The following is a 16,516-nucleotide window of genomic DNA, read 5'->3' as shown; positions in this document are numbered from 1 at the left end:
AGGTCTTTGCACCGCTGTAGACTTGTGTCCGCCGGAAACAGAGACACAACATATGCTTTAAACCGAGGATCCAGCACGGTGGCCAGAATGTATTCCTCTGACTTTAAAAGAGTGACCACCCTCGGATCCTGGCAAAGCGTACGAAGGGCTTCATCCACAAGAGCTACATGCTTTGTTGAATCGCAATGCTTTGCCAGCTCCTCCCTCACTTTCTCCAGCTGCTTCTGCAACAGCCTGATCAGGGGAATCACCTGACTCAAGCTGGTAGTTTCGGAACTGACTTCTCATGTGGAAAGTTCAAACGGCTGCAGAACCTTGCACAACACGGAAATCAGTCTCCACTGCGCTTGACTCAGGCGCATCCCCACTCCTTTGCCTATGTCGTAGGTGGCTGTGTAGGCTTGAATGGCCTTTTGCTGCTCCTCCATCCTCTGCAGCATATAGAGGGTGGAGTTCCAGCTCGTCAGAACCTCTTGTTTGAGGTGATGGCAGGGCAGGTTCAGACTTTTTTGATGTTGCTCGAGTCTGCGGTAGGCACTGGCAGAATGCCGAAAGTGTCCAGCAATTTTGCGGGCCACCGCAAGCATCTCCTGCACACCCCTTTCACTCTTCAGGTAATGCTGCACCACCAAATTTATTGTGTGGGCAAAACATGGGATGTGCTGGAAATTGCCCATATGTAATGCCCGCACAATGTTATTGGTGTTGTCTGACACCACAAATCCCCAGGAGAGTCTAAGTGGGGTAAGCCACTGCGAGATTATTTCCCTCAGTTTCTCTAAGAGGTTGTCAGCGTTGTGCCTCTTATTAAAGCCTGTAATACACAATGTTGCCTGCCTTGGCATGAGCAGCCACTGTGGAGATGCTGCTACTGATGCAGCTGTTGCTGTTGCTGCGGAAGGGGATGCATCTAACCAGTGGGCTGTCACAGTCATATAGTCCTTCGTTTGCCCTGAACCACTTGTCCACATGTCCGTGGTTAAGTGGACAGTGGGTACAACCGCATTTTCCAGAGCACTGAGGACACTTGTTCGTACTTCTCTGTACATCCCGGGTATCGCCTGCCTAGTGAAGTGGAATCTCGACGGGATTTGGTACCGGGGACACAATACCTCTATCAACCGTCTAAATCCCACTCCACTGATGGCGGACACCGGACGCACGTCTAACACCAACATAGCTGTTACAGCCGCAGTTATCTGCTTTGCAATAGGGTGACTACTGCCGTACTTTGTGCTCATGGCAAACGATTGTTGGACGGTCAACTGTTTGGTGAAAGACGTAGCGTTCTTACGACTTCCCCTCTTGGAAGATGACCGACTACCAGCAGCAACAGCAGCAGTGTCAGTAGTAGGCGTACCGCTGCAGGATTCCTCGGATGAATCCCGGATTGAAGAGGACTCAGTCTGGCTGGTGACATGGCCTGCAGGACTAAATCTGATGGAGATCGTGGAGGAAGTTGACGAGGAGGGTGTTGGTGGTGTGTATCCAACAGGACCAAGGGATTTAGGTGTCCCTGGACTGATGACGGTCCTAGCCCCAGTTCCTGAACTAATCACTGAACTATGAAGGTTATTCAGGTGACGTATAAGGGAGGATGTCCCTAGGTGGCCAAGATCCTTACCCCTGCTTATTTGAGCTTTACATAAGCTACATATGGCCATACATTTGTTGTCCGGATTGGGATAAAAATAACTCCAGACCGAGAGGTGCATTTCTTGGTCTTCTGTCCAGGCATGACGATGGGCTTTTTCTTCCCATGGACAACAACTGATTCCCCCCTGGTGCCTCATTCAAGATAACCACATCAGCATCCTCCTCGTCAAGTTCCTCCTCAGCGCCAGCTACATTTATATCCTCCTCCCGGTGTACAACATTGACACCTTGATTATCCAAATCTGGATCTCCACTGTGGGTGATCCTTCCAGCATATGCAGAGGGTGTGCTGCAAATGGTGGAAGGAGCCACCTCTTCCCGTACAGTGAGGGGAAGGTCAGGCTTCACAACCACCAACACCCTTGGACTCGGCTTGGGGATTTGTGATGTCATCTGTTTAGAAGGCAGAGTTGTTTGCTGTGTTGTTGCTGACAGCATAACTCTCTTAAATTTTTAGGAGGGGGGGGAGGAGGAGGGCTTAGATCCTTGGGTAAAGCTGAACCACTAGTCCTGAACACGGGCCAGGGCCTAAGCCGTTCCTTGCCACTCTGTGTCGTAAATGGCATATTGACAAATTTTCGTTTCTCCTCAGATGTTTTTAATTTCCTTTTTTTGGTAATTTTTGTGAACTTTGGGCTTTTGGATTTTAGATGCCCTCTACTAGGAGATTGGGCATCGGCCTTGGCAGACGACGTTGATGGCATTTCCTAGTCTATGTTATGACTAGTGGCAGTAGGTTCAGCATTAGAAGGAAGTGGGTCTTGATCTTTCCCTACTTTATCCTCCAAATTTTTGTACTCCATTATATACACGTTGTATTACAGTACTATTTTTTTAATACTGCTGAAACAGTGAACAATTTTTTATAGATTGCAGTATTAATGTTTCTGGACTGCAAGAACAGTGAACAATTTTTTATAGATTGCAGTATTAATGTTTCTGGACTGCAAGAACAGTGAACAATTTTTTATAGATTGCAGTATTAATGTTTATGGACTGCAAGAACAGTGAACAATTTTTTATAGATTGCAGTACTAATGTTTCTGGACTGCAAGTACAGTAAACAATTTTTTATAGATTGCAGTACTATGTTTCTGTACTGCAAGAATGTATAGCACTAGAATTTTTTTTATAGTTTTTAAATTATTTTTTTTATATTTTTTTAAAATTATTTTTGTATAATTTTTTTTATTTTTTTATATTTTTTTTATATTTTTTAATACTTTTAAAATAACTATGCACTTAGCAGAACAAAGCACAGGACAAAAGCACCACTGGACTCAGCAAGGACAGAGCACTGGACACAAGCATAAAGCACCACTGGACTCAGCAAGGACAGAGCACTGGACTGATGCACCACTGGACTCAGCAAGGACAGAACACTGGACTGATGCACCACTGGACTCAGCAAGGACAGAGCACTGGACACAAGCATAAAGCACCACTGGACTCAGCAAGGACAGAGCACCACTACCCTACACACCCTCCCTCTTCCCTGATGTCAGGCGAAATGAAGATGGCGGCCGCAAGGTGAAAATTTATGACATCCGAGTCTCGCGAGATCCGACGCGAGACTTGAATCATAGCCCCGTTTCGGATTCCTTTGGCGGCCGGAAGTACCCGAACAGTGCTTGGATCCCGTCGGATCCGCACTGTTCGGGTGGGCTCGGATTAGCGGAATCCGAGCCCGCTCATCCTTAGTAATTTTACTTCAGTATACCATAGCAACATCTGACAAAAAGGTAGCAAACTTTGTGAAAATCATTACTTGTGTCATTCTCAAAACATTTGTCTGGCATTTTTTGTCTCTGAGAAAGTCCCCACAATGAGATGAAATGCATCAGTCAACTTGCATGTCTAGACCACAGCCGAAAATGTTAGCATTACATCCATACCCAGTGCTTATTTCCAGAGCAATCACTTGCATCAAAACTGGATTTAGATCAGTGTAGCAGTGTAACCCTTAGAACCACAGCCCCCTTTGGAAAGTTGCCCCAGCTTAGTCTCACTGCAAAGATCCCCAGCCCACACCCATTGTACAAATTCCTTGGCCCAATTGCACAGACCTCAGGCGGTCAATGCCCTTACCTGTTAAGGAGGGGTGATGCTGTAATAGAGGCAGGCTCATTAGTCCCAGTGGATGGGTGTCTTACCCACCCGTATCTTCTATGTAACAGGTGCAATGAACACACAGAGGTTTAATGGTCAAGCACTATCAGCATCTTTCTGCTTTACAGACAGACAATAAAAAGTGATTGACTCCAGACCCTCCCTGTAACTTAGGAGAAAGGGTGTGAATCTGTATGGCATGGTGATTTAGAGGTAGCAGCAAGTGTGGGCAACATCTTCCATTCAGGACATTGCAATTAGGAGAGATAAATAGAAGAGAAATGACTCTATATATTTAAAATTGTTTAACAGTATTGTGTTTTGTTTTTTTCCTACTTGTTATTATTACTGGATTGAACTCAATAGAAGAATATTTAAGATCATCTGTCTAATGTGAAGGGTTTTTAATATTTGTGCTGTAGTTATGCCCCTATTTTTGTGCTGTAAGCCTTAGTCTGACATTCATATTCAACAATGAAGAAAATGTGATGAGCTTTGCAGGTATAGATTCTGCCATCAGTATCCATAAATAATTAATACATTCAGTCTGGTTTGCACAATTGAGCGGTACAGTAATACATATTATGATAATAAGATTCATTGTCTGTGTTGTAATGCTGTTTTGACATACCTTGTGCTAGTTTTATCCCTGACTAGAACATGACAAAGAGGATGGCTTGTAGGGAGGAAAATTAGGAATAAAGTCATAGACAGCTGATTCATCAGTATCAATCTAGTGTTGTAATAGTGAAACCTGAAACAACGCAAAAATAATGATAATTTAAGTTTTACTTTTGAAAAAACACATTGATATCATATCCAGAACATCATATAGCCTCTGTAGTAGTCTGCCTGCACATAGGTGCTACAAATCCATCAGCTATTGTAGTAACCACACTGAAGACAGAGGTCAAAATATACTACAATTTGATAAATTTAGGTAAAATGATGTGAAGCTCCCCTTCATATATTGGGAAGATTTATACATTATTCAGTTAAATGTAGCTTAAAGACTGTTTGAAAGCAGACTGACCACTGACCACCAAATGTTAGGCATGTCACCATTAATCTCCTCACTATAATAGAACCATGTTCTGCTTAGTGCTGCACAATATATTATGAACAACTAGAGCTACCTTACAAGGTCAGAAGCAGAAGTAGGATGAGCAATAAAGCTAGTAGGTAGGACTTTCTTTTCAGGAAGGGGTTTATATACTTTAAAATGCTGTATTTCCTTTATTGTGTCTGCTGCAGCTATCTACCATATTGCAGGATTGTAGTGCTATGTTGCTCGGATGGTATGATATCAGAGGCGGAACTAGCGAGCTATGGGCCCCAGTACAGGAAGGCGGGGCGGAGGGAAGTATGGAGGGTCTAGAGAATCAATGACTTTTTTGTTTATAAAATGTAAGACCCAACTCTCTTGCGCCCTATTTTTTAGTTCTTTATATTAATTAATTCCAACTTGTGTCAGGTGAGTCCCAGGTCTCCCACGTCTGCTAGTGCTTGGGAAAGACTTGCCTTTTAAAGCTGTGTGCAGGAAAGCCTTTAGTGCAGATAAAATAGCATAGCATTTGATCATGTTAGGACTGACCAGATTGGGAAGACTTTGGCGTGAGTTGGTCAGCTTAACATATATTGCAATATGTGGAACTAACATTCCCAGTTTATTAATATAGAAAAGTAGTTAGAACAACATGAATTGTGTATTTGGGGAGTGCAAAGTATCCCTGTTTTTGTCTATACAATGCTGTACATGGAGAGTGCAGAGTATTAATGTCTTTTTTTTATTATATATTGTATAGATATGAATAACATCCTGTACTGGTTTGAGCACCAATATCATTTAGCATTCTAATTTCTGCTGCCCTCGGAATCGAAAACGAGACAAAACGTCATTGTTACTTCGTTACGTCGTCGGATCTCGGATCTCAAGATTTTTGAATTCCTTTTTAAGATCCAACATAATGGTGGGTGGGAGGGCAGACCCAAGGACAATTCCATCTTGCACCATTTTTCTTTTCTGCCACTGCTGTGTGCCAATGTGTTCTAGATGTGCTAGGAACTGCCGTGTGTTTGTGTCATTGCTCTGTCACTTACCATCCAGCCAGGTCGCGGCAGTATCTGTCCAAAAGTGTATGAAAATAATATTGTGATCTGTGATGTGGTCAAAATTGAATGCAAATGACTTCAAATTAGTGTTATTGAGGTTAATAATAATGTAGGAACAAGAAAAGAGCAAAACTATGTGATTTTAGCACATTTTAGGATTTTCTTAAAAAATTAAAAACCAAATCCGAAACCAAAACACACAAGGGCGGTTTTTCCAAAACTAAAACCAAAACACAAAGCTAATCCAGATCCAAAACCAAAACCAGTTCACGGGGGTCAGTGAGAATCTCTACTAATTCTTCACATAATAAGTGTTTCTACAATACAAACAGATGCCTGTTGTAATCTTAATAGCCAGTGGATTAAGTGTCCTTGTCAGAACCGGCTGGTTGTTGATTCAAGTACAGTGAGACCTTGAGGAGAAGAGGAGGAGGGGAAGTGACATTACGTCAGTGATGTCACAATTTCTGTGATGCTGCAACAGTTTAGAGAGAAGCCTCGCCCACTCCAGCTCCTCTCCAGAGTTCCCAAATTAGGCACTGTGGTCCAGCGTGGGACAACGTAGGAGAATGAGAGGCTACATTGGGCAGGAGAAGGGCACTCTGAGCCTGTGTGTTAGAAAAATGGTTATGTTGATAAAGGGGGACTGTGAGTGGGTCAAGGGAGAACAGAATGCAAATACATTGCTTGCTCTGTTATAATAGGGCACCTACCCCTGATGCAATGTAATGGCCATTACTGCTGGTATATCAGCATAGCTGAGCACAGTGGAGACAGTCAAACAAATTGGCACATACACTTCAAACAACCTGCTCCATTTGTGTTTTCTTTAGAATACATTAAAAAGTTAGTTTAAACATGATAATTCTGCATTGAGATGAAGTTAACAAACATGGATTATTCAGCCATGGAAGAATCGAGAGACACCCCTCATGTTTGTATCTGCACATTGGTTCAAGCTGAGGGGTGACCACTAAAGTGTTCCCTCAAACAGCGCTACATTCAATTAATAGATCACAAACCACCCCAGCAATAAATTAAAGGTCCAATCACACCATCTTAACTTCATAGGCCCCACTATTAAATTAAATTGCCCCACCATCAACACAAATAAAATAGCAATACACACACACACACACACACACACACACACACACACACACAATACACTGACCACACACACACACAGTATATGTGCCCCACACACACACACACACACACACACACACACACACACACAGTATATATGCCCCTCACACACAGACACAGTATATATGCCCCTCACACACACACACACACACACACACACACACACACACACACACACACACACACACACACACACACACACACACACAGTATATATGCCCCTCACACACACACACACACACACACACACACACACACACACAGTATATATGCCCCTCTCACACACACACACACAGTATATATGCCCCTCACACACACACACACACACACACACACACACACACACACAGTATATATGCCCCTCACACACACACACACACATACACAGTATATATGCCCCTCACACACACACACTATATATGCCACACACACACACAGACAGTATATATGCCACACACACACACACACACACAGACAGTATATATGCCACACACACACACACACACACACACACACTATTAATATAAACCCCCACCGCACTTACCTTTCTCCATCCGCGCCGTGCGCTCTGCACTTCTCATTCTTCCGACATGGGATGGCACCAATCACATGGTGCGCGTCCCATGTGACAGAAGAATTCTCAGTGTTAGGCAGAATGCTTGGCCTATCACTGAGCGGGAGGGGGACCGGCCCGAAACACACTATTTCTGACCGTCCCGGAGGACACATGCCCCCCTGCCCCCCAGGCCAGCCCACCCCTGGAGCAGAGGAAGATGGGGAAGAATCATGAGTTAATTGCCCACCAGGGGAAAGGGGGAACAACTCCCCCCCAAAATGTGTACTTATAGACTTTATTTACAGGGGTTAATACATAGATCTTTCCTAGGCTACTTACACAGCCTATAGGAGGGATGATCCTGTTGAGCCCCACAGCTTTGATAAATACCAGTGCTGCATAAGCAGCCTAGAAGGGTTGTGACCACACGGAACAATTATAAGCTATTTACCTGCGCAGACACGTTCCTCTGCCAATGATCTGGCACAGATGGGTCCAGGGCACCATCTGCCTTCACCACAATAACAACCTCTGGACCCCCAAGGAAGCCCAGGGCCCTTGTACTTTGTACTGGCCCCACTCAGCACCGCTGCTTGTGTTTTATATTTAGATGAATCGATAAATTAATGAAAAATTAAATAATTGTTGAAGATGAGGATGATGATGATGATGATAAATGTGTTTATTGGATGTCCGGAGTCACTGTCTTTCTTAAGATTTATTCCAGACTCTACAGGTCACTGCAGCACTTGGCATTGTCTTGTGATTTTATGCATGTGCAAGATTTAAGTTTCACTATGTGTAGATACTCACCATAGCTATGAGGCCACTCACAGCTGGTCTTCAACATCTTATAGGGAGTCCCCAAATGTACCCTTCTCTCATGCCACAACTATATGTATCTTTATATATGTGTGTATGAATATATGCACTTTTGATTATGGTGCTAATGTCCTGTACATCAGAAAAGGTGAGGCAAATTGTCAGTTGAACCTTTTATTTATTTTTTTAATATAGAGGCCCTAACAAGGAATTGAGTAGAAAAAGTGCAATCAAAACAAAACAATACAAAACAAAAAAACTCCAATAGTTATGCGTAAAATATCACATATTCAGGCCTTTGTTTTTAATTCATGGAAAACTGAAAAAAGACTATATTTATCTTGTATGGATTAACATGAACAATACTCCTGTCATCCTGTATTTGGAATATTTGATGTGTGTCCAAATTATAGCCTCCAACATCAATGCCTGTCCTGAATATTCAAGTTTCCATCTAAAACCATTTTGTGGTGCTGTAATAGCCAATAGTTAGCCAATCTTTTGAAGAAACTAGAGCACAAAATGTGTCTCTTTGAAGTCATAAATAATGTATATTTTTCTTTTGACTTTTAATAAGTCAGTAGAGTTCATCCCACAGTCTCCAAACACACATATTTTATTATGGGCCTCTGCAGTTTACTTTAATTAGTGTGTCTGAGTGCTTTGGGAGATTTAGCCCTACTGAAAACAAACATAGTCTTACCATCTATAAAACATTAGCTCCCTCTGGTTTACCCTGATGCAGCAGAGGCTTGCTGGGAAACACATGGTATAAGTAAACATTCATAATTGCATTAGAAGCCTCTGGTGTATTGGTAATTCAAGTTTTATTTCATAATACTGTCACAGCGGTGAGAATGAGTTTACCAAACTGACATCCATCAGGGGCTGCACGAGATTCCAGTTTGTGAGAATTTATTTTCCTTGTTTCAAGCCACCTGTAATGATGTGAGTCTGGACCCAAAAGAAACTATGAGCGACAATAAGACGAGAATAGCAGTACAAGTCAGCAGAAATTTAACGTCATCAAAAGCCAATCTTCATGTATATAAACGTCTCTGCAAAAATAAACATGCTATTTCAAAGCAGCAGTCCAGTATAAAGAGATACAATCCTAATAACATATTGAGATAGTAGATTGGAAAAATATATGGAACATTTAATAAATAAAATGCATAGCGTGGAAGTTCCCATCGACTCACACAATACCATTTAACTAACCATCTTATCTAAACCCAATAACGACACAGACACCAAATTAATGTTGGAATGAAAATAGAATTTATTGAGATGAACTTATAAACTTGACCTAATGAGGACGGTAAGGCGGACGAGAGCAGGGCAGTCAGCAAAAGCAAAACCAATAAAGGTGGAAAGGTCAGACCATAGTACCACCAACCCAGGATCATACCTTATTTATTGGCCGGTGCTAAAATCTGTCCAATGGCAAGACTACACCCCTTATTAACTGCCAGTATTAACCTGTAGATACTGGCCGAGGGTCCTCCTCACAGGCTGATCAACCATATGATGACACCATGAAAAAGGGGGGTAGTGACCTATGACAAGATAAACCCAGCACCATATGCACACCTACCGACTGCACTGCTCTCCTACCCACGCCGCCATCTATATACATATATGCGGCCCGCCATCAAACAGACCTAACCACAGCCCTCAACTTCCAACACAACTGGTCTATAAAGTACTGAATCCCTTCACTAGAGAAATGTACACCATCTGGTCTAAACAAGTAGGCGTACTCCGCTTTCAACAATGGATGAGATATAGCCGAACCCCCAAGTGCTCCGACATATTTACTGGCTGACTGATTGACTTTCCTAATAACTGATGCTATAATGACAGCGGGAATACTCAAAATCCATTATCGATGTGGAATTATGTATGCCAACACAATCTAATATTAGGCCATCTATGTGCTACATCTGACATGTCCTCAAAATAATATTGAGATCCAACAATTTAACCTGGCCCGCATCGTTACCCCCTAAATGTATGACCAGAATATCAGGAATACCATGTTCGTTAATTTCACTGGAAAGGAGTGGAATAAAGTCAGCCCACTTCATGCCTCTCTTTCCTTTCCATCTGACTTTGGTGTGGGCAGGCAATCGAGGGCAGTTCTGAGCCACGTCATGCTTACTCGCCCAGTAAACAGAAGAATGCCCCAAAAACCAAATAAACATCTTCTTCTTGTCCACACCACTGACAGAAGACATGAAACATGTGTAAGGTTAAAACTGGAACAGATAAAATTCTATAACCAGAGGACTACCAAAAACTACTGCACATCCAACTAATACGCTCTCAAAAGTAACCTAACTTTGCGTAAGACAAACCAATTGCTTTCTGAAAAAGAAGTTTGTGGTATGTGTGTTTAGGGGGGGTTACAGCAGTTATATTAACACCTTATATTAACGGAAAAGAAAAGCAGCAACCCAAGTGAAGGTAAAAACCTATAAAACCCCGGAAGGCTCCAAGCCAATCAGGCCAACTGTAGGAAGAATAGGAAAAATCCCTTCACGCCCCTGCTAAAAGTGGCAAGCAGCATAGTCCTGGGTACATTACTGAGAAGAGAAAAAGAGGTAGAGTAGAGCTGCGGAAAAGGAACAAAACAAAATGGTTAAACATTGGGTCTAATGTATCTTTTATAACTGTTGGACTTCCACCTGCCTAAAGCCTGAATGGATGCCATGGATGCCTCTCCTGATGCTGCAGCCGTAACCGCCCCAATACGGAAAGAATGAGTCCCAAAATCCAAGGGGAGTAAGCCTAAAGAAGCTAGTGCACTCTTCACTAAAGTCTGAAACTGAAATTTAGTAACAGGAGATCCATCTCTGTGCACAAGCCAAATGTCGGCCTGATGGGAACGTAACCCTGCTAGATGATGACGAAGAAGAACCGGGCAGATTATCTGATCTTGCTGCCTGAGTAGAGAAAACCAATGACAAATCCCCGCTTGATCTGTTTTGGAACAAATTATTTTATATTGGACACTCTTAGCATTTAAAATGACATTTTATGACAACATAGCTGCCCCTAACCTAGTTTTCAATTGCGCCACCAACTCGCTAACTCTAAGGGCACCATGGAAGGCCAATGAGAAAGCCGTGCTAAAATGGGTAACTTCGTAGGAATCTGCAGCTATATGAGATAAGGCTGAAATGATACGAGATAGCAATGCTGAATCTATCAGCCTCATATTATCCCGGGGAATAGGGTGAAATTTGGCCCACCCCTTTAAAGCTTTGCTGATAAGGAACGATTTTGTGGGATCTGGAAGCCCTTGCATTTTTGCCATAAAGGATATACCAGCCAAGGTCGATACCATAGATGTTTTGCTAAGACCTTCCTGTTAGCACCCGGACATGAAATCAGGAATACCGTGAAGAGTCCCTTGAGGATGGTTGTTACAGGAGAACAGAAAGTTTTCCCACCGCATCCAAGCCAACCGATAGGACTTCCAAGTGGACAGAGCTAGAGAAGCTTCAGCCAGGTATCTTATGCTGGCTCGACCATCTGCCAAACATAAGATCGACAAGATATACTGATGTGTTTGGCATGCGGGGCTAACGCTCTAAAATGCAACCAATCAAAACTGGACAGGGAGTCTGCTATACAATTTTCTATATCAGGGACATGTTTGTCGCGAACATTTATGTAAAAATCCAGGCAACGAAGCACCAGGAAGTGCAACAGATTAACCGCTGGCCTAGAAAATGCACTCTGACGATTGATTGCCTGAACCACTCCTAAATTGTCGCACCAAAAGGAAACATTAAGCTGAGGAGCTAATAACTCCAAGGACACAATGATCGGTCAAGGGGATGCACACCACTCGCCCTGGAAGTAAGCTCCAAATCCTCTGGACCCTGCGGCATCTGTATACAAATCTAACGCCCTGGTGGAAATAGGTGGGGATGGCCAAATTCTGGAATCGTTAAACTTCCCTAGAAAAGAGGCCCCCACACTCAAGTCCGCTTTGATCTCGTTGTTTAATGTAATTAAGGAATGAGGTCTATTTCTACTTGCCGTTGCTAACTGAAGCTTTCTACAAAATATTTGTACAGGAATCACCCTGCACGCAAAATTTAACGACCCTAATAACGCTTGTACCTGTCGTAGTGAGTGAGATGGAGAGGACAGAGTGCTGGATATCAGACTCTCCAATTTTGAAATCTTATCCGCTAGCAATCGACAACAGCCTGCTACTGTATCTATTTATATCCCTAGAAAGGATAAGCACGTTGAAGGGCCGTCCGTCTTGTCTTGAGCTATAGGTGCCCCCATAACAGAGAAGAGTGCATGCGCTGAGTACAGCATATCCAAGCATCACGTGGAATTGGCAGGACACACAAGTAGAAAATCATCGAGGTAGTGCACTATTCCCTAATGACCTGTCCCCGCCTGAATAGCCCAACGTAGAGAAGAGCTGAAAGACTCAAAAAAGGCACAAGACAGAGAACACCCCATGGGAAGGCATCTATCAAAGTAATATTTGCCCTTAATCTTAAAACCCATGAACCTAAATGAGTCAGGGTGAAGTGGGAGTAACCGGAATGCTGACTCAATGTCCAATTTGGCCATAAGGGCCCCTAAACCAAAGTACCTAATAAGTATCATGGCCTCTTCAAATGATTGATACACTACCGAACTTACATCCTGATCTATGGCGTTGTTGACAGAATTTACTAATGGGTGAGACAAGTGCTGAATTAAACAGAATTTATCGGAACTTTCTTCAGAACTACGCCTACTGGGGAAATAACTAAGTCCGTAATGGGTGGGGTGTGACAACCATACGACCCAGGCTAATCTCGCCAAAAAATTTTTGTGTCCAGGACTTACTGGAAAACATACGCTGACTTAAGATTCTTAGAGGCTCTGGCGGAGCTAATGGGAAGCCGGAAACCATAACGAAAACCTTTGTGGAGAAAGGAGGCCTATTCCGCATGCTGATAAAGTCCCAGCTATCTTTCAAGCACCTTGATGCATATAGGCGAATGGGCCTCTGCTGAGACCGGGGGCACGCCTCGTACACTCTTTGGCCGAATGCGGTCCACGGCAATTGGAGCATATGTTCCTGTACCGACAAGCTTCACCTCTCCCACATGATGCATTGTTGAACGCGAAACATCTATTTCTTGGGAATTGGGGAGCACCTCTTCTCCCCCCTTGCTGAAACCGATGCGTAATGGCCCCTTGACCTACCGTGAGGTTAGCCCGATTGAGCTTCATCCATATCTCTACATCTCTAGAACCTAAAGGCATTTCTACTTATCCGCTCACTTTTTCGCTGAACTGCTCGTCGTATTTGCGCCAAGTGCCTGGGCGGTCGCACACGTACATCTCACTTATGAGGTGCAAATATTTCCAAACTTCTTCACTTGCTTTCGGCCTAATTTCTATATAACGCACTGCGAAGGCACAGTAGCCTGCTATCCAATTGGGGAAAGTTTTAAATGCCTCCTCCCCTATGCCCCCTTTTGCGCGTGTCCAGCTCCTTTTTTGAAGACACCGTCAATTCAAACATATTAACGAAAAAAAACCTTTTAATCTTATCTCTAATGCTAGGATGCAAACCTGCTAAAAGGACGGTGTTCTCGCACTGTACCATGGGGCCTTTAGCTGCTGACGATTTTGCTAACGTGGCCCGTTTATTTACCCGCGACTTGTTATGACTAAAGTGAGTGTTCAGGATTTGAATGAGTTTGCAGGGACCTTTATCCGACGCGAGGAAGAATCCTTGCTGGTGGTGGAAACCGGGGGACTAGGTGTGCGATCGTGTGCTACAATAACATCATCAAACTCACCGCCTATTGTTGCTACTGCCTGTCGTCCTGAAGCCACCTCGGTTGACGTCGACGGTTCCGGCTCTAAATTTGTCTGGATGTCTGCAGACTGCTGCGGTCCCCCAACGTTCGATGATAAAGAAGGAGCCGTCGTAGGTAAACCCTGGCCTCCCGAGGAGTCTGAAATTGGCCCGTCTGACCTCGGTAATGCCTGTCGCCCGAACTCATTCACATAAAGCAGCTGCACAGAAGAACCTTCCATGGAAACCTATGTTGCTGAAAACAGAGACAAGTTAACCTCCGAAGCAAACTGCTGTCTTGCTGTTACGAGCCGCGGCGGTACTCACAGCCACCGCGGCTCGCTTCGGGTGCCCTCTGATGTCGGGCGCATGCGCAGAAAATATACATAGCCTGTGGGCTAATTTAGGTTAAATATATTCATCAGGCAGGGGCTGTGGGTGATTTCAGAGCTAGGCTCTGATTGGCTGACTCTGGTTTTTAGGGCAGTGAGGTCTGAAGCCTCACTGCCGGTTATAGCGTCCAGTTTGCCTGTCAGCTTTACCTGCTCCTGCTCCTGCTTTGTATTGGTGAGAACCTGTTGGACTGACTGCCTGTTTATGACCCCTTGCCTGGATTTGGACCCCTCCTGTGTATCTTGTGACCCTGACCTTCTTGCCTGTATCTGGACCTAGCTACCATGCCTGTGACCCTTGACCCCGGATTGTATATTGGATTCCCTGTCTGCTGCCGGCCCTCGACCCTTGCCTGGACTTCACTCCGCTTTCCTGGGTTCTCCATAGTCGGTACGCACTTCACGACCCTCTGCTAGTCTGCGGCGAAGTCTGTCCCCACCACTAGGGGCTCCAGTGAACACCTGACTGGCAGAGCAGACTCCGGGTTGTGCTGTACCGGCTAGAGGGGTTCCTAACACTTGCAAGCGACAAGGCTGCTAACCCCGAACTAGATGTGTGGCCCCGATCTTGCCCCAGCCATGCAGCTAAAAACCCTGGGGGGCGGTCTGCCCAAACCCACTGAAGGACCCGTGAACGCGTGACTCTGCCCCTTGGGTTGTGTTATGCTAGTATCTGGGACTTTGTAGGAATGCATGTAATGCCTAGCTGGGGTCAGATAAAGAGGGGCACCAGATATACCGGCACATGATGTCAGTCTGTGGTCAGGAGGAGGATAGGGAACGTTTCAGGGAACCATAGGGTCCGGACTCGTGGGACCGGATGGAATCCTGGTGAGATCATTTGAGTGTCCCACAGGCACTAAGGATGAGGGCTGGGAGTCCTGTGAAGCTGCGATCCCAGTATTGAAGTTAATTGCCGACCCGATACTCGACGAGTTCCCTCCGGTGAAAGGATGGGCATGGGTACTCGCTTCTTGCGAGAATAGCAATGGTGACATATAAACCGGGAGGGCCCGACAGGAACTGGGGGAAAAGAAAGGCTACTCTGAAATGCCCAGTTGCCAGTTGATGGGCGGAGTTGTGAAATCACGCTGAGGGGTGGTGGAGGAAGGGGGAGCCCAAGCTGTGTACTCTCGAAGCCCACCCCCCCTATTGAAAGGCTACCACCGGGAGGGGGTACATAACCCTATGCCTGTCCGTGGGGGAGGGGGATCCCATATAACAGGCCCCAGGTCCCTGTAATGGGACGATGTGCCCTGATTAAAATTGGAGGATAGAGGCACATAAAGAGAGGAGGCTGAAGTGACCTCCCAGATCTTAAATAAATTGCTGCTGGACAAAGCTGAATTGGTAGCAGGAGGAGGGGGAAGAGGGGGAGAGGGGAGAGAACCCCCGTTAAATGCTGTCCGCTGTACATTTGTAAAAGAACCACCCGGGGCAGAGAGAGAAATGGATATTGTTGCTGGAAGATGAACGGCGGCGGAAACCAGTGACTGCCGCCCCCGTGAGGCTCTCCTGAAGGTACCTGAGCAACTGTAAGCAGAGGCGCTGCGAGAGGCCCTAGCGGCCAAACTGGTAGTACTGGGACCCGAAGAAGAGGAGAGGCGAGCTGAAGGAGTGGACGGCAGGGAGCGCAATACAGGTAAAGACGCTGCATAGCGGAAGGAATCGCTACGTACCCTGCTTGGACGGGACATCACAGAAGAAGGTAATCGGGAGCGTTGGTGGAAGGAAAAGGGATGAAGCTGAGGGAAGGCACCGCTAAACACAGAGAAAAAGTTGAAGAGGGGAAGGAAAATGGCGGGGAATGGAGATGAAGGTGGGGTAGGGAGGAAGAAACGGAAAGAAGGAAGATGGAGAGGAAAGAAAAGAGGGGAAAAAGAAAAG

The 16,516-nt window shown here is 44.8% G+C and overlaps 1 long non-coding RNA gene across 1 annotated transcript in view; it reads left to right on the top strand.

The window, feature by feature from the left end:
- The window catches only part of LOC142106008 (uncharacterized), a 180,790-nt gene that overhangs the window by 107,958 nt on the left and 56,316 nt on the right, over positions 1–16,516 (top strand). The window lies entirely within an intron of this gene.

This window comes from Mixophyes fleayi, chromosome 1, assembly GCF_038048845.1.
Source record: "Mixophyes fleayi isolate aMixFle1 chromosome 1, aMixFle1.hap1, whole genome shotgun sequence".
Classification (NCBI taxonomy): domain Eukaryota; kingdom Metazoa; phylum Chordata; class Amphibia; order Anura; family Limnodynastidae; genus Mixophyes; species Mixophyes fleayi.
This window is presented reverse-complemented; position numbering and strand designations above follow the sequence as displayed.